Here is a 19,684-nt window from a genome sequence, read left to right as displayed (position 1 = left end):
TACAAACCGATTGCCCTAAACTCAGTGTTTTTCCCTCACTGCACCTGCGCGAAAACAGAAGTTTAACCATTTCATCGAGATGGTGCTCGATGCAGAGCCAAATGGGAGGAGCTAGAGCTCGAGCTCCCCCTTTTCTGGAGCTCCAGCTCCACCTCGCTAAATTTAGTGGGCGGGGCTTCGCTGCAGCTTCCAATGGGAAGAGCTAGAGCTCTAGCTCACCCTCGCTGGATCTAGTGGACAGAACATAACGCGCTATCAAGTCTGTTAATGTTAGTGCGAGTTTCACCCGTAATGAAAGGACAAGTTTGTTTTGATGCGAAAGATGCTGGCAAACATAATATTGTATTTTACTCTAAAATTTGTCATGATTATGATAAATTATAAAATGATTTATCGTTTCTGCGACAAACGCGTAAACACTTAATAAGAACATTGCTCACACTTTCTGTGCGTGTTTCTAAAAACTGTTGAAAACTTTGTATCTATGTATTCTTTTCTCTTTATTACGATGAACAGTTTCGTTGTTTTCCTCACTTTTAAAGCCGCTTTGGACAAAAATATAGCGTCTGCTATATGATTATGTAAATTACTAGACAAAGGCAATGTGAAAGCTTACTATCTGTGCAACCGTTTATTTTGTCCACCGGAGTAACGCGAGTTATTTGTTGTAAATTAATCTAAAAAAAGATTGTGTAAATAAAACATCTGATTAATTCATTAAATAAAAAATAAGACTAGCTTACCTAATCTGCCCTTTTTGTACGTAAATGTAAAAGCATAAGCTACTCCAATAGGCCAGTTGTATTTTTTTTTTTATATTGTAAATTAAAGTGTAATATTGACTGTAATATTGGATAGACTCAACCTTCATGTTATAGGCTATGCATTAAGCTATTTGAATGAAATGGAAACAAGCAGTACTCTAAAACCAGCTGTGTGACTTCCCACACTAGTCTAGAGGAAAAACAAGATAACAAAAGTGCTCTGACATTAGTGATGCATCCGCTTCACATTTTAATGGTATAATAAGAAGTACATTGAAGTACACACTTCATATAACACATAACATTTCTCTTCACCGAACTCAACCAATATTTTTTTACATAGTACTCCCACTGGTAGATTCAAGTTCAAGTTGATTTTATTTATACAGCACATTTTATAACTGCCACTGACTGACCTAAGTGCTTTAAAGAACTACAAAAATAAAAAAATTAAAAGAGAATATTACCTGCATAACACGGATAAGTGCAGCAAAGCTAAGAGCAGCCTTAAACAGGAGTAGCTAAAACATTATCAAACATAAAATATAAAATAAGAAAACAGAAATCGCTTGATCACAAGCGATTCACAAGTTAGGGTTGTGTAAACAAGACACACAGATTTTTCTTCTGTCTCGTACTTCCTGCAAGAAAAGTTCCATGTCCTCTACTCTTTGAAAAATGAATAGGAAGGGAGCCCAAATTTCTTCTTCATATGCTTCACCTTCATAACGTGTGGAGTTTAAAAACAAGTCCCGCATTGTGATGGCCAACAAGGCATCATCCATCTTCATCCTTAAGATCTTTGGCAGATCAATCTTTCCAGTAAAGTACTGTTGGCTCTCTTCCACCCACTCACAGGCCAGCTGAATATTTCTCATCACCTCAGAGGCCTGTGTGCCATATAATAATTCCAATAATAATGTTATTAATGAAGTGCTGCTCATAAACACTTTTATAAAACAGGAAAGCCAAATGTATAAATAAACAAATTTCGCAATAGATAAACATTCCCTCAACATACATAGATATCTGGTGTTGGGGTGATCTCCATGACATCCGACTCAGGTGGACTGACTTCCATGTCAGCTGGTGGTATTTGTTCCTGGAAAGGAAAAATATTAGTACAAGTTATAATACAAAAATACTTATGACAATTACTGTAATAAGAACACATTACCACATTCTCTTGTGCTGGTAAATAGTCAACATCCCACATCCTCCTGCCTGCTTGTTCATCTGTCTGGCTTGTTGCTACACCTTGAACTAGGTTAGATGGGCTAGGAGAGTCTAAACAGAAGATCCATATTTGTAAATGATATGTTATGGTCTTAATAAAGCTTGTTTATTGCTGTAGAAAAGTGGTGTACAATCACGAGAAAATAAACAATTTCTTGATCTAAACTACTTTTGTGAAAACAAGAGCAGTAGAAAACATGACGCATCAAGAAATATTCTCAAAGATAAAGTTGTTATAATGTCATACTGTTAAATTCCGATGCATTATTGCTCATTACTTAGTTTTCTGTCACTCACTGGATTGTATTGTTTCCTCTGCTTCAGTTGGTATCTGTGCAGCTGTGCCTTTAGTATAACAAAACAAAACAATACAGATTATAAAATAATAATACAGATGACCATTCATTGTTAAACAACTGACAAAATAAAAGACGTAATTAATTTACCCATTACTATCTGACCGTTGTGATCCAACTGCAGCTGAACATCTTTGCCCACTACTTTCTGGATACTGGCTTTAGTTTTGTTATTGCATTTTGTGTTGTGGTGGTGCAGTATGTTCCGATTCATGAAGATGTGCTCAGATGGTGTGAGGGTATTCAAAAAATAATTGTTCTTCCTCATGTCTGAAAACAATTGCTCTGCACACTGGCTGTTAACCCAGCCAGCCAGTTCTGGGACAAGTCCAATCCTCCGAAGGGCGTCTCTAGCATCCTTTGTATTCCTCTCATGGAAAACGTCATATAAGGTGTAGTGATCAGATGTCCCAGTGATTGGGTGGCAGTTTGCATCTGTTTCTGTTTTCTTTGTTTTGAGCCATGGTAAACGTCCTCGGGTTACGACTGTAACCCTTGTTCCCTGAGAAGGGAACGAAAACTGCGTCCAAGTGACACTTTGGGGGAACGCCCCTCAGCGTAGAGTCTCTGAAGCATGAATGAAACTAAGCCAATCTCCGATTGGATCAACGTGATGACGTGATGTGTGACGACACATAGGCGGAAGCATATATAAGGAACCGGCACACACAACATGTCAGCTTCTGTGATGAAGCAAGCGCTCCCAGGCAGGGGAAGGCGTGGCCACGAGACGCAGTTCTCGTTCCCTTCTCAGGGAACAAGGGTTACAGTCGTAACCCGAGGACGTTCCCTATCGAGGGAACTCAAACTGCGTCCAAGTGACACTTTGGGGGAACGAGTACCCACTACGCCACAACGCGCCCTGCCTGTCCTGGTGTGAAGCTGCTCACAGGCACACTCAGGACGCGAGCACAAGAGAGCCGGGTGTCGACGGAATGTCTAAGCTGTAAAACCTAATGAAGGTATGTGGGGTAGCCCATCCAGCTGCATCGCAGACTTCCTGGATGGGGGCCCCTGCGAGAAGGGCCCTAGAGGATGCTATGCCTCTAGTGGAATGGGCCCTCACAGCCAAAGGTGAAGGCATACCGCCCACCTGATAAGCTGTGGAAATCGCATTGACAATCCAGTTGCTGATGGTTTGTTTTGAGGCCGGAAACCCCTTTTTGGGCGACCCGAAACATACCAGCAACTGGTCCGCCTTCCGCCATGAAGAGGACCTCTGAATATATATCCCTAGTGCTCTGACAGGGCAGAGCCTATGAAGTCTCTCCTCATCCGCCGTCAGGTGAGGTGGGGGATGAAATGCCTGCAGAACCGTAGGCCGTGCCACATTAGATGGCACCTTAGGCAGATAGCCAGGCCTAGGGTGAAGGATGGCCTTAATGTTGCCTGGAGCAAACTCCAGGAACTCGTTAGATATGGAGAGCGCCTGAAGATCTCCCACCCTCCTCAGAGAAGTGATGGCCAACAGAAAAGCGACCTTCAGCGTTAGGTTCTTGGCCTCAGCCGACTCCAGTGGCTCGAAGGGGGCCTCAGCCAATCCTTCTAGAACTACTGCCAGGTCCCAAGAGGGAACCCTGGTACGAGCCGCAGGTCTCATCCTCCAAGCTCCACGGAGGAAACGTACGATCAATTGGTGTCTCCCCAGAGACCCATCACCCAACGGAGCGTGGAAAGCCGCAATGGCAGCCACGTACACCTTGAGCGTGGATGGGGTAAGACCAGAGGAGAAGCGATCTTGGAGGAACTCCAGCACTGAAGCCACTGGGCAGTTAACTGGGTCAACCTCACGCCTCCTACACCAATCAATAAACACATTCCACTTTAAACCATACAGTTTCCTCGTGGAGGGAGCTCTAGAGCTGAGTATGGTCTCCACTACTCCAGCTGACAGGCCGGCCTCTAGGTACTGTGCCCCCTCAGGGGCCAGACCCACAGTTTCCATAACTCCGGCCGAGGGTGAAATATTGAGCCCCCCGCCTGTGTCAGCAGGTCCCTCCTGAGGGGAATCTCCCACGGAGGGCCGTCTAGGAGCAATATTATGTCCGAGAACCATACTCGGGCCGGCCACAACGGGGCTACCAACAATAGACTGATCCCGTCGCGACGGACCCTTTCCAGAACTCCCGGGAGCAGAGCGATCGGGGGAAATGCATACAGACGCAGCCTCGGCCACGTCTGCACCATAGCATCCAGCCCCAGTGGGGCTGGAGGGGTGAGGGAAATCCACAGCGGACAGTGGGTCGTCTCTCGAGACGCAAACAGGTCCACTTCCACAGGGCCGAACCTCTGACATATCGACTCCACCACCTCGGGGTGAAGTCTCCAATCCCCGGGCCTCAGCCCCTGTCTCGACAGGACGTCTGCTCCCTGATTTAGACTTCCCGGGATGTATGTTGCTCTCAGAGACAACATTTTCCCCTGGGACCACAGGAGGATCTAATGCGCCAGTCTGCATAGAGGGCGAGACCTCAGGCCCCCCTGATGGTTTATATAGGCCACCACTGACATGCTGTCTGACCTCACGAGGACGTGATGACCTCTGAGGTCCGGCAGGAAGCTCCTCAGAGCCCGGGAGACCGCCAACATTTCCAGGCAGTTTATGTGCCAGGAGGAATGATGGTCCCGCCATAGGCCTGTCGTGAAGCGGCCGTCCATGACCGCGCCCCAGCCCGTGAGGGAAGCGTCTGTCGAAACGGTTTTCCGGCGACATGGCGCTCCCAACACTGGACCTTGGGACAAGAACCAAGCTTTCTTCCACATAACCAGAGAACGAAGGCATCTGCACGTAACTCTGATTGTGCGGAACGGGTTTCCCCTCGGGGAGAACCCCTTGGTTTTTAACCACCACTGGAGGGCCCTCATGTGCAGCAGGCCAAATGGAATGATGTTGGACGCTGCTGCCATGAGTCCCAGCACTCTCTGGAAATGCTTGACAGTGACGGCTTGGCCTAGCTTTATCCCAGCCACTGTGGCCAGAATGGACTCGACTCGCGCAGGCGACAATCGTGCCCGCATTACGACCGAATCCCATACCACTCCCAGGAACGTAGTCCTTTGGGCTGGTATCAACACGCTCTTCTTCGTGTTTAGTCTCAACCCCAGTTTCTGGATGTGGGCAAGAACAACATCTCGATGCTGAACCGCCAGCTCTTGAGACTGGGCCAGAATCAGAACTCGTCTATATAGTTGAGCACCCTGATGCCCTGGAGCCTCAGAGGTGCTAGAGCTACATCCATACATTTGGTGAATGTGCGGGGAGAGAGAGCTAGGCCGAATGGAAGAACCCGATATTGGTACGCTTCGCCCCCGAAAGCGAACCTCAGGAACTTCCTGTGGGATGGAAGGATGGATATATGAAAGTATGCGTCCTTCAGATCTATCGTGACGAACCAATCCTCGGATTGGATCTGACTCACGATCATGGGAATAGTGAGCATCTTGAACCTGAATCTCCTCAGAGAGCGGTTCAGATATCTGAGATCTATGATCGGACGCAACCCCCCATCTTTTTTGGGAACTATAAAGTAGCGGCTGTAAAACCCGGACTCCCTGTCTAGTGGAGGAATATGCTCTATGGCCCCCTTTGCCAGCAGGGAGTTTACTTCCTGTTCCAATACCCGACCCTGCGTCGGGTTGACTACAGTCCAGACCACCCCGTTGAATCTGGGTGGGTGGAACCCGAACTGCAGCCTGTACCCGTATTGTATCGTGCGCAGCGCCCACGGGGAAATATTCGCTAGATTTTTCCATGCATCGAAATATTTCGCCAAGGGAACCAGGCTCTCGAGCCTGGTTTCGGGTATTAATCGGGATTCGTTCTCGACCGCCTGAAACGGATCTCCGGCAGGACTGGACCGAAAACGATTCTCGATGGGCGAACGCAATCGCTGCCCGTCCGCAGGCTCGTGGGGCGGACAAAGCAGCTTGCGATCGCTGGAAACCGATGCGTCCCGAAACGTACTTGACGGCGGGAGAACAACATCGATTTCTGACAACTGTCGCTCCATCACGGGTGGGGCCGCCCGCAGAGATCCTAGCACTGCTAGGACCTCTTAGATGTTTTCTTAGCCTGCAGGACGGCCCTCAGGTCGCCCTGCTTGGCTTGCGGCTTAGATTGAGAGCGCCGTCTATGGCCCCAAGCTCCTTGAGGGGGGGCTCTAGACGCGACGCTCTCTCTCTGAACCTGCCTGTAGGTGGAGGAGCTGGTACCTGGCTGAGGCTGCGACTGCCCACTGGGGGCAGACTTCCTGGATACTGAGCGGCGAGGGAGAAATTGTTTGAAGGCCGCTGATTGATTTTTCACCTCCTGAAACCTGTCGACAACGGTATTAACAGCGTCGCCGAACAGGCCAGAAGGCGAAATCGGGGCATCAAGGAGGAAAGCCCTGTCTTTCTCCCTGATGCCCGTCAGATTTAACCATAAATGTCTCTCCGAGACCACCATTGCCGTCATGGAGCGACCGACAGCGCGGGCCGTCTCTTTGGTGACTCGGAGAGACAAATCAGCGACCTTCCTCAACTCCGCCACATCCTCCGGAGTTGGTCCCTCGCCCTCATCAATATCCTTAAGAAGGTCGGCCTGGTACGCTTGGAGAAGCGCCATGGTGTGAAGACTCGCACCAGCCCGACCCGCAGCCATATATGCCCTGCCCACCAGTGAAGATGTTTCTCTGCATGGCTTGGTTGGCAGCACCGGGGCTTTAAAGGATGATGCCGACTCAGGTGATAAATAATTAGCCAAAGGCTGTTCAACCCGCGGCATCATCCCATAACCATTCTCTCGTGCCCCCATGATATTACTATATTTTAATATAGTGGGATTGGAAACACGAGAAGAATGGGGTTTCTTCCACGATTTACACACCTCAGTATGCAAATCGGGAAAAACGGTAAGCCCCGATGATGAGGTTGTTCCCTGTGCTGCAGGAAGCGCTCATCTAATTTGCTTTTAACTTGCACTTCCTGCTTTTCTTGTGGCCAATCGATCTTTAAATGAGCCACTGCACGGGAGACAACCTCTACCAGCTCCTCATATGCGGGGACACGGGGTGGCGAGTCATCCCCGAAGTCCCCGCCCCCTTCGATCCTGAGCACGTCCACCTCCTCGGAAGCAGACAGCTCAAGCATCGGATCCTCGACTCGCGCAGAAGAAGCCGCCGAGCGGGCTTCTGCGCGAGGCTCGAGGGCATCGGAACTGTCCGATGAATCCCGAGAAGGTGCCTCAGCAGCCTCGGGATCCCCAGACAGATCCATTTGCGAGCCCCATGAAGAGCGTCGCCGCGCCGCCTCGGCGGACGCGGGTCCCGCACCACGGGGCTCACGAGGCTGACCCTCTTCATTGAAAAGGGCCAGCCGGGAACGCAGCACGCGGAGCGGTAAAGCCTCACAATGCTCGCAAGCAGCTCCCTCGAGAGCTGCCTGCGCGTGCTGCATTCCCAGACAATGTGTACACAGTTGGTGTGTGTCCCCGCCCGTGATGTAGCGAGGGCAAGGGTGCACACACCGCCTGAAATTCACACTCGCCATTATTCAGATTTTAGGGAGATATATTTGCTTAGACAGACAAACAATAAATATCTGACAGTCACAGAGAGCGCTTAGCTGAAGAACAGAAAGCTGACATGTTGTGTGTGCCGGTTCCTTATATATGCTTCTGCCTATATGTCGTCACACATCACGTCATCACGTTGATCCAATCGGAGATTGGCTTAGTTTCATTCATGCTTCAGAGACGCTACGCTGAGGGGCGTTCCCCCAAAGTGTCACTTGGACGCAGTTTGAGTTCCCTCGATAGGGAACTCACCTTTAGCTTTCCCTCACCATCCAGCTGCAGATTGTCTGTGGTTGCTTCAGCCAGCCGCCCCTCATGTGGTCTAAATGGCAATATTTCAGGCTCCCTCAAGTTGGTGTGTGTTGCCAGTCCCCTTGCAAAATCATATATGGCAATGTTTGGGAAGTGCTTCCAGCTAAGCAAAATGTCAGCATATTCTCTGGGACTCTCTGCTCTTAAATTATATTTGATTGAGTATACCACTGCACAGGGACACATAACAACTGCCCAACCACCTATGGAAAACACATAATTGATTTAATAATAATGTACATAAACAATATTTAGCTACAGATGAATGTATTATTCAATATGGCTCTTGATTAAGATCCTGTGGCAAATGCTAACCTGTAATGTATTTCTGTCTTCAAATATTCATCATGAGCTACAGACATTACATTCTCCTGGCAGAAGGGCTTTATAACACTGTAGATGCAACTACAGATCTAACTGCTCAGTGAAAGATGCATCTAACCTGAAGCTCCCCAGACCTTCTCAAAGATCTTGTCGTAAGATGACCTGTTCTTCATTTCATCCCGCAGTCTTAGGATGAGGTCCATTTTTGAGCCTTTAGAGTCCAGGCCACATTGCTTGCACAGATTTCGAACCATGTCCACCTATTATTTTACAATATTTAAATAATATTTAGCTTAATTCAAACACAGTGAATTAAATAATTAGTGTAACCAGTCATTACCTTGAGATTAATTAGTGCATCTTGAAGCCTCTCCTCTGTCATTTGGAGATCTGCCATTTCAGTAGCCTGTCTTGGTGCATGAAACTTTTCATGTTCTGTGTTAAAAACGGTGTCAGCCCTTCTAGTTTTTGGTCCAATCCAAGGAGCCCAGTTGGAATAACTTGGAGCAACCACAAACGGGTTCTTTCGGCCACCTTGAAAAAAATAACAAAAAAATTAAGACAGGAAAAAATGAAGAAGTAAATACAAGAACATGGGGCGAAACTGTTGGTAACTGCCTTGTGTGAACCCACACTCAAATTTGTTTTCAATTAAGAATGTTGCCTTAGTTAACAATTATGATTAAGACGAAACAGTGGTAGTAACATGCAAAGTCTATATCATAATACTATTACAGCAATATTGTGGAGAACAGACAATACCTATACTTTAAGTAAACTTACATTCAAGTAATCCACTGCAAATGATTTCAGACATCACAGAGTCCCAAATTTTTTTGGTATCGACAGTGCCATCAAAGTGTGCTGGTGGAGCCTCCATTTCACTTACTGCAGATTTAGCCATGGTATTAGAAAATATTGTAACTTTTCTTTCATTCATCAAAATCTGTTTGTTCTGTTGCTTACCAGGCATATTGAATACACCCTTTCTGTGAAGGTCCATGACCACCACTGGTGGATAGTATCCACATTTGTAACAAGAAAATAAGTAGTCGTGTGAGGTCATGGCTTCAAAGTGCATGTAGGCGTGGAGTATTGTGGCTTTTTTAGGGAAGGTATTATTTTCTGTTTGCTCAAGCACTTCAATTGCTCGGCTTACAGAATGGTGAGTCTAAGAAAGTATAAAACATAATAAGGCACAAATTCAAAAAATAAAAACAGTAAAACCCTAAATGTGTTCTTACCTGAATTGATGTACGTAGTACAATACACAAATAAAGGGTAATGAGCATATGGTCATTGAAATTGTGAATTCCATCACTTCATTCTTGATATCTGTACATCAGCCCGCAGTCAGGACATGCCCTGCAGTATGTAGAAAAGCCTTAAAAAACAAAAGGAAAAGAAAAACATTAGTTCAATTGGTATGGCTAAGATGGTTTGAATTATATATATTTTGACATGTCTCACCTTCTACAACACCAGTATATGTGACAAGTTTGGCATGTGCTGTGATGAGCATTGGCTCAGTAAGTTGCCCGGCACACTCCACGCATGATGTTTCTTTTGGTATCAACTGCCTTGGAAGATCTTGGAAAGATTTGGAACCAGTGACCAAATGTTGGGGTAGTTGGGCAGGAAGACCTTTTTTTTGCATTAAATAGTGAACCATCCTTTGAAGGCCTGCATTGTCAGGAGGATATGCTTGTCCCCTATCTCCACCTGGTGTTGCTTTGCATACAGAATCTGTCTCTTGATTATTCACAACTGCATCTGGCCTGATATCACTCTCGGCAGTCATGAACAGATGTCGTTCAGTACTAAAAAGATGCCATTTTGCAATTGATTTATGAATACATGACTGTCTTGGTTTGGCACATGGACAGTGCCAAGACTTTTTTTTAAATCATATGCAGCTATTACCCTGCCCAGTCTGCTGTGGTATGACACTTTTGGCTCATATATTGAAATTAACTTTTTGGATGGAGGTCCTCCAACAGTCACCTCAACAGAAAGTGGAACACCTGCATCAGTAGATGCCTTTTGCTGGTTTAAGCAACTCTGCTTCCTTGCATCCCCAAAAACCCTACAAGCAACCATTTCTGTCAGTGCCTCCTCATCTAAAATGATGGGTGTAGTTTCTGAGCGGTTACAGAAGAGCAATGACTTGAGATGATTGCACTCATAAGGTAGAATTCCACTCCTCACTGCAAATTCAGCATTTGCATTGCATTCGTCCAATTCACAGGTTATTTTCTGGCTTGCACCCCATGTTTTTTTTTTGAACGTGTATAGGAGAGCATGGTTTAAAAAAACGACTTATCAACAGCAAAGATGCCATTTTTGGCATCAATGCATTGGCATAAAAGGTGCCGCTTTGCTGTAATATCTGCTACCCTTTGCCTGTGTCTTCGGTTCATGTGAACCAGCAAGTTCCTTTTATTGACTTTTAAGCCACAGTGTGTGCAAATCACCCTTACTTGCTGCCGGACACGTAATCTTTTTGTTGACAATGATGTTGGGGATGGAGGTGGTGCTGCTGATGCTGGGGATGGAGGTGGTGCTGATGCTGGGAATGGAGGTGGTACTGATGCTGGGAATGGAGGTGGTGCTGATGCTGGGGATGGAGGTGGTGCTGATGCTGGGAATGGAGGTGGTGCTGATGCTGGGGATGGAGGTGGTGCTGATGCTGGGAATGGAGGTGGTGCTGATGCTGGGAATGGAGGTGGTACTGATGCTGGGAATGGAGGTGGTGCTGATGCTGGGGATGGAGGTGGTGCTGATGCTGGGAATGGAGGTGGTGCTGATGCTGGGGATGGAGGTGGTGCTGATGCTGGGGGTGGAGGTGGTGCTGTTGATGCTGGGGATGGAGGTGGTGCTGCTGATGCTGATGAAGCTGTTGATGCTGAGGATGGAGGCTGTCCAGATGCCAATTTTTTACACATTTTTAAATGTGTAATAAGACTATCGCGTCTAATTAAGGTTGATAAACAGTAACAGCAGTGAAAATGTGGTGATTGCCTGCACTTCAAACCACACTTGATGATGATAAAATCTAAAATGTAGAAAGAATAAATTAGCACAATTGTCTTTTTACATGTTTAATGCAGTGAATCGGTTTTGTGATGCCTTGCTCAAGAGCACAACATTAAGATCTTTATATTTTATATTATATGTTTTACCACACTCCCATCAAACACTATGCAGTGTGGGTGGAACAAATACCTGACAGACTCTACATCAGCCCTTGAAGAGTTATTGACATGTAACGTTAGTATTTATATACTTGTTTTTAACTTTGTAAATGAAAGTTAACTTTGAAACATTGTAAAATGATTCAAACTAAAAAAAAAAAAACAGAAAAACTATAACAACAATAACTGAAGTAAAGTATTTGAAATTAAGACTTCCCAGACAACAGGTTTCACAACAAAATAAAATATTAAATTATTATTTTAAATGCTAGGAAGAAATTACTATTACATGCAAAATAAGAAATGTTCAACAAACATGTTTTTTACAAACAGCTAATTAAAATAATTTACATACCATCTTGTTGCACTGCATTTCCCATGTGGTTAGCTACATGGTTTCGGAGTTCGTGTAAATGGTTATACACCGATTTACAGTATGCACAATGAAATTTTATGCAGCACACTGTGCATCTCTCGACAGACCACAGGGGGTCTTGTCCTCGGAAAAGTATAGTCTGATGCATATATTGATGTGATAAGTTTAAACAAATATGTAATTAAAATAAACAACGTAACGTTACCACTTGCATAGACAGTATGACCACTTGTGGGGGATGGGAGATTACTAATAGAGAATGAGGTGCATTCCGCGAAGGTGGAGCCAATTTAGGTGGGCCGAGGGGAGATTTCGCGTTTTCAGACGATCTGTGGGGATGGATAACCCAGTTTTTTATATATAACCACGGGTGCACATAACTGGTACGCAGGTACGCATGCGCAACAATAATTAGAAATGCGTAATGCGACTTGTGTTACTCCGCGTTTTTGCGTACTTAATCTTCTCATCTAACTTTACCCACGACATGTTGCTTGTCAACTAACTAGCCTACTGCCAGAGATGTCCAAAAAACAACAGACGTTAAGCAGCTTTTTTGGCATTTCGCCACCTTCAAAGAAACGCCAACTGGAGCCAGAGCCGAAAAAAAGACTTTTTTCGGAAAAGTGGCTCAAAGATGTGCCGTGGCTTGAAGCGAACGACGAGCGCACTGAAATGTGGTGCAAGATGTGCCGCTCAAATCCACATCTAGCAGACAAAACAGGTGCGTTTTATAAAGGCTCAAAGAATTTCAACCATCCTTTATTTGACAAACATGAAAAGAGCAAGGAGCACACGAATGTGGCGCAAGCTATTGCTAATAAACAAGCTAGCCGAGAAGAAATATCTAGTCGCCCACTTGCCAGATGGCGAGACAAGCTGAATGAAGAACAGCGACAAGCTCTGTTTAATATTTTTCTCCTCGCTTTCCATAAAGCTAAACACGCACGTCCTATGTCTTCCTATTCTGAGGATATTCCTTTACTGAAGCGGCTAGGAGTAAATGTCGGAGGTGCATATCATTCACGTGAAGGCGGCTCGCGCATCATGCAAAGCATCGCCGGTGCCATCAGCGGGGAGTTACGAGCCAAGTTGCAGTCTGCTGAATTTTGGGGGCTGCTTTTTGATGGTTCTGAGGACATCACAAAAACTGAGCAGGAAATCGTTTACATTGTTTCTGTGTCCAGCACCGGAGAGTTTACCTCAGATTTTATTGGACTGATTGAATTGGGTGCTGACCGAACTGCGCAGGCCATAACAGACGGACTTGTGAGACTTTTCCAGGACACAGGCTTGGATGACTGGACAACAAAGTTGGTGGCTGTGTGCACAGACGGGGCTGCTGTCAACGTCGGTATGTACAACGGCGTTGTGCCAAAACTCCGGCAACTTGCTGCGGTCGGAGACTCCCTTGTGCACATTCTGTGCACGGCACACACACTGGAGAACTGCGCAAAATCAGCTGATCGCAACGTTCCTTACTGTGAGACATTTAATCGTTCTGTGGTCAAGCTGCTGCAGTTTTATTTACAAAAAGGTGGAGCAAAAAAAACTGCTGAACTGAAGAAGCTGTGTGAAGAAAATGGGATATCTTTTGTGAAGCTGGGTAAGTTTCATAATATCAGATGGTCTGCATGGAGGCATGAAACGCTGTTAAAAATATCAAGACTATTGCCAGCCATTAAAATGCAACTGGCTAAAAGTGATAACAGTGACTTACAGCATATCTGCTCAGAGCGTTTTCAGTGCTTTTTGTCAAACATGCTTGACATTGGTAACATTTTGAAGACCACATCCATTAGGTTTCAGAAGGAAAAGCTGACCATTGGAGAATGTAAGGATGAACTCATGGTGGCCATTGGACAGTTCACACTTCTGCTTGATAGTGAAGGCCACAGGGCACACACTGTTTCTAATGCTGATGCTGACAGAGATAAGACAAACTTACTCAGGGGGTTAATTGAAGAGTTTGAAATTAGATATGACTCCCTCAAGTCATGTGATCATTTTTTAGTATTTGATCCTTCAACATGGCCTCAGGAAATGCAAGACCTCCACAGTTTTGGAAACACGACAGTTTGTAGCATTCTCAAGAAATATGAGGCCACATTGCAACTTGACAAAGACACCACTGTGACAGAATGGATGCGCTTAAAGCAGGCAGGAAAACGCCTGGGAGCCTCTTCTGTGTATGACTTGGTCCAAATAGTAAATACAAGTAACCCAGATGATTACTCCAACATCAACAAGATGGTTAAGCTGTCTCTAACGCTGCCTTTAAGCAGTGCAGCTTGTGAGAGGGGATTCTCACATCTCAACATAATTAAAACCAAGTACAGATCTCGTCTGTCACATGCTCGTCTCACAGCCCTGATGCAAATACACCTGTCAAAGCAGACCACAGAGACATTTGACCCAAAGCAAGCTGTTGACCTGTGGATGGAGACAGCTAATCGGAGGCTCAACCAAGGACAGGGAGGTGCATCTGCAGCATCTTCATATACCATGCAGGAAGCTGAAGCAGAGGACACTGAAGAGGACAGTGGTGGTGACACTGAGGAGGACAGTGAGGAAGACTGCACTTAAGACCACGCTACATGTGTGAGTACCAAACACCATCTTCTGGTACTCACCTGAGTAACTCACTGATAAAGTTATGTGCACCCCTGTATATAACCACTACACCTTTCAACAAAGCTAATAAAAATTGTTGCCACTCACATACTTGGCACATTACTATAATATCGGTACCTTTCTCCAGGTTATTTTCCCGGCGAATAAAGCAGGCGGCTACGTGTGGGGTCCGACATGCATGACGTATTGGTTGCCTTCATCCAATAACGTGCGTGGGAAAGTGTTGGTGTTGCGTTTGTCAACACACTGGCGAGTGATATTATGAAGTTGCTGTCTGTGCACGTCTTTTCGAGAAGTGATTTTAGCCCCGGAAAGATTGAACTTAACTAATGTTGCCCCTTATGCTTCATATAGAGGGTTTTCACCGACGTCACATTCTGGGCGGTAACCCGGATGAGCGGCCATTATGGAGGCACTCGGATGTAAACAATAGCATGGATTGCACTGTTTATGTACTACTGACAGTGTTGGGAGTAACGCATTACAAAAGTAATAGATTACAGTAACATATTACTTTTTGCTGTAACGCAGTAGTGTAAGGCATTACTAATCAATTTTCAGTAATATTTTACTCGTTACATGTTCAGTGAGGCTTGTATTACAGTTGTATTACAGTGTATTGTCTGCTTTTACTTCTTAAAGGCAACAGACTATGTGAAAGTTTTAAAGCAGTCTTTTAGTGCCAGTTCAGAGCGGTCGTGTCTGTAACATTGTTTTTTCCTCATAAATGCGAACACAAAAACTAAAATAAAATGAATATTTTAAGTTCTATGGAGACTGGAGAGCCAACCCTTCCTCATCCGATTTGCGCAGTGTAATTAACAGAATTACAAAAAATATATTTTGCCTCCTATTTTTTTGTCATGCATGAATGTGTGTCTTTTCCCTAATATTAAAAATAAAACAGACTGATATTTGTCTAATGTCTGGAGTCCTTTAAGGAAGTAGCCTATATACGTTTCAATACATGTATTTTCTGAGAATTTTTATTTCAAGTTTTGACTGCAAATGTCATGTCCATAATGCTGGACTTCCCCAATTTTAAATAATTTATCCTCAACTAGTTTTGTGGTGTAGGTCTACGTATTTTATAATGTTAACTTCAAATAATACTAATAGACTAATTTAAAGATAAGGCAGCATTGGATCTGGACGGTAAGGAGAATAACGCTGGAGTTGGAAGAGGTGTGTCGCGATTCTGTAGGTTCGTGGATCTGAGTCGTGTGGCGAATCGCGATTTCGGTTTCATATTGCATATCGTTGCAGTTAAGTTAAGTTCTACTTAGTTATTTTGGTGAAAGTAACTCAAAAGTAATACATGAGTAATGTAACGCATTACAATTCTGAGACAGTAATATTGTAAGGTAATGAATTACTTTTAAATAACAGTAACAAGTAATACCTAATGTATTACAGTTTGGAAGTAACTTGCACAACACTGACTACTGAACACATTGTTACACTAAAAAAACACAGAAAAACCCTGTGGTATGTGCGAAATTCATACAGAGAAGGCCTTATAAAGCAGGAAAGAGTGCAATATTTTGACAAACTAAAGTTAATATGTGGTAAATGTCCGACCGAGCTAGCTTCTCTGGAATTCTTCCTTCTATTTCTTATCCCGACATAGGCTACGTTCAGATTGTCAGCCCAGAAAAGCACATGAAATCCGTTTCAAGCTACATCCATATGTGGTTTGAAATCCTATTCAAATACCGGGACATATGCCTCAGTCTGAACGATCGGATTTCGGGTGGTGTGTGACTCTCACGCCACATAAAATGATATGGTGCTCGATGCAGGGCCAACTCTTCCTAACTAACAGAGTATTTATTTTGTTTATTTGTGTTAAATAAAAATCGCGCTGGCGCTGAAATATGTTGCTTTTGAAATCATGCCGAGTGCTCGGAAGTTTACCTGCGTTTGCGCGGCCCCCATTAAATCCAGTGAGGGGAGGAGCTGGAGCTCCAGCGAGGGGAGGAGCTAGAGCTCCAGCTCCTCCCATTTGGCTCTGCATCGAGGACCACTTGATTTCATCTGCAGCAAAAAAAAAAAATTAAATAAAACAAAAAGAGGGAGATCTTTAAGTTCTGTGGTTCAAACTAGCTACAAATTACTGTTGCTTACCTCCAGTTCGTGTTGCAAAATGGATAATATTACCCACCGTCTGCGATGTATTATTTTCTCAAACAATGTTTTTGAAATAAACCTGTTTTTAATTTTCATTGATGATTAATTATGTCAATGTTCGGACATATTATAGACTGTTAATAGTTATTTTATATGCCTATAATTCATTGTAATCGACCTAAATGTTTTAGACAATTTTTAATGAGGAGTAAGATTATGTACTATTTTATCCCCCCAACGTGCTGTGAAAATATTGCGTGGCAAATTAATTATAATAGCGGCTCAATTTAATAATAAAATTAGCCTATAGGCCTCCCCTAATAATGATAATACAATAATACCAATAATAATTAAATGTATAAATTGAAAATGCTAAATCATCTTGATACTAGCAGATGCTTGTTTTGACAATATCCCTGGATACATACACGTAAATAGGCGCAATCCATGGGGTTATCGCAGATATTACACGTATAGTGTGAGCAGTGAAGTCGCAGCTCGACGATCAGACCGTACAGTGTGAGCACATAAATCCTGAACTTTGGCTTTGCATCGCATGCGATTTACTCGTTCAGTGTGAGTAGGTACCTTGCGAAATCGCACAGACATCGCACAGTGTATGCCCGCCTTAAGTGTTCACCCTTTATCTGGCGTTTGTTTCAGTAGTCTCTTTGTCGGATCATTGTTTCATGTCACGGTACGTCCGTCCTCTCTGATTTAGTCAAGTGCTAACAGTCTTGTCTTGTTTGTCCGTATCAGTCTGGCTACTAAGAGTATTTTTCCGTGCCTTGCTGTTGCTGCTGCTTGGGGCTCTCTTCGTCCACTCTTTGTGACTGAGACGTCTCCTGTTCCTAGAGACTGCGCCTAGGAGGTTCTGTTCAGCGCTTCGTGACAGGAGATTATTCCCGCTTCTGTTTGTCTCCAGATCTGTGTTCATTAACGACAGACTCCCTTTGTTTCTATCATTAATTAAAGACTGTTATTCCTGTCTATCTGCTTCTGGATCCTTCATTATTTGACGTGACAGTCCGTGCACATGCACACTTTGGTCAGAGCAGTAATAATGTGAATTAAGATGTTTATATGCTCATTTATTGTGATTAAAATTGCCGTACGGCACCTAGTTTTCTTCAACTATGGTTACTCTGATTATAATCTTAATTCCATTAGTTTGATCTGTACTTATACTGACTATTGTAACAGTTAACCAACAGAGGGCACCATTTAGTGGTGTTGCTTTATGTTGCTTGTAAACGGATGTTGAGCAATAAAGCACTCCCTTTGGTAGACATTGCTTCCTACGCATGCCTTTTGGAATTGCCTCAGCTCCAGAGGTTTTCCACAGAACAGTACAACAAATGTTCTATGGCACGGAAGGTGTGGGAGTCTTCCTGGATGATTTAGTCGTATGGGGTGCTACAACTACAACTGAGGAACAATGGCACTAAAGCCATCTTTGCAAGACATGGAATTCCGGTGACTGGTCACAATGGACCACTGCTCAGCAGTCAGGACTACAGAGATTTTACAGAGACTTATGGGTTTGAACATGTAACATCAAGTCCACTGTACCCGTAGTCAAACGGCTTGGCTGAAAAAGTCATCAAGTCCACATTCAAATTCTCTCTTGAATGTGGACAGTCTCCAGGTGAAATTCTCATGAACAGGAAGCTGAGAACACGGCTACCCTCAGCAGAACACCTGCTTCAAAAGAGACATGGAAATTATACAAAGATGAACAGCCAGAGCAAAGCCTATGCCAGGAATGCCAAACAATTATGTCCACTGGAACAAAAGGACACGGTACGTGTCAGATGTGATGGAAAATGGGGACCTGTAGCAAAGGTCATCAAAGAGACAACACCAAAATCATACGAGGTACTTACTAAGTATGGTAACACACACTGTAAAAAAAATATTTTCATGATTTGTAATCACAAACTTTTGTCAAATCAACTTAAATAATTTATGTAATTCAGATAGGCCTAACATAATATTTTGAGTTTCTGATGATTAAATCAATCTCCTTCATTGTATCAAAAAATTTTCCATTTCAATGAACTTAAAATTTTAAGGCAACCAGGTTACTTCAATTTTTTTAAGTTAAACCAACAATATTTTTTTACAGTGCACTGCGAAGAAATCGCCGTCACCTGCTGAAAGTGCCAAGCACCTGTATTGAAAGTACAGTTATCTCTGATGGACTAACCGAGGAAACACAAGTAGAGAAAAACTCACCTTCCTTGAGATACTGTAGGTTCGGGGAAGACCACTACGTCACGCAATGAAACCTAAACTAAGTTAGGTTTGTTTACACCAGAAAAAAAGAGTATTTACTTAGATATATGCAGCATAGTTTTGTGCAGCTAATGTTAGAAATATGCAGCAAGATTGTGTTGAGCTAACTTGTTTTTGTTGTTGTTGCTGTTATTATGAGTAAGTGCTGTTAAAGTTGACAGACCTTGTTTAGGTTACAGTTTAACCAGTTAACCTGTTAACCTTCAGCTCCACAAGGGGGCTCACAGCTGAAAATGACATGCCTGGATAACAATAAATACAGCTCCTGAGAACAGTGTACCACAGGCACAATTAAGGTATCTTTGGAAAGAAGACAGTTGGGACTCTACTAACAATCAATCAGATTTGATAATGCTCAAACAGAAAAAAAGTTATAAAAGTTAAAAGTGCCTCAAAAATAATGTGCGCCACAAAAATGTTTTAGTATTTCATGTACAAATATATAAAAATAGACCTGGAGTAATTCAGATAGATAAAGGATTGAAAGCCACAAGTCTCATCAGTTT

The 19,684-nt window shown here is 44.0% G+C and overlaps 1 long non-coding RNA gene and 1 pseudogene across 1 annotated transcript; one reads left to right on the top strand and one right to left on the bottom strand.

Annotated features, from left to right (window-relative positions):
• Nucleotides 1–1,189: 1,189 nt before the first annotated feature.
• LOC148973651 (uncharacterized) lies at nucleotides 1,190–12,120 on the bottom strand (annotated as a pseudogene).
• A 6,021-nt stretch (nucleotides 12,121–18,141) lies between these two features.
• Nucleotides 18,142–19,362, top strand: LOC148973650 (uncharacterized). Its single transcript, XR_016146459.1, has 2 exons — nucleotides 18,142–18,758; nucleotides 19,009–19,362. It is a non-coding gene; the product is annotated as an uncharacterized LOC148973650 (long non-coding RNA).
• The last annotated feature ends 322 nt before the right edge of the window (nucleotides 19,363–19,684 follow it).

The sequence above is a fragment of the Pimephales promelas genome, chromosome 14 (genome assembly GCF_988280905.1).
Source record: "Pimephales promelas chromosome 14, fPimPro1.hap1.1, whole genome shotgun sequence".
Taxonomy (NCBI): domain Eukaryota; kingdom Metazoa; phylum Chordata; class Actinopteri; order Cypriniformes; family Leuciscidae; genus Pimephales; species Pimephales promelas.
The sequence above is the reverse complement of the archived record's forward strand: the minus strand, read 5'-3'. Positions and strand labels throughout refer to the sequence as shown.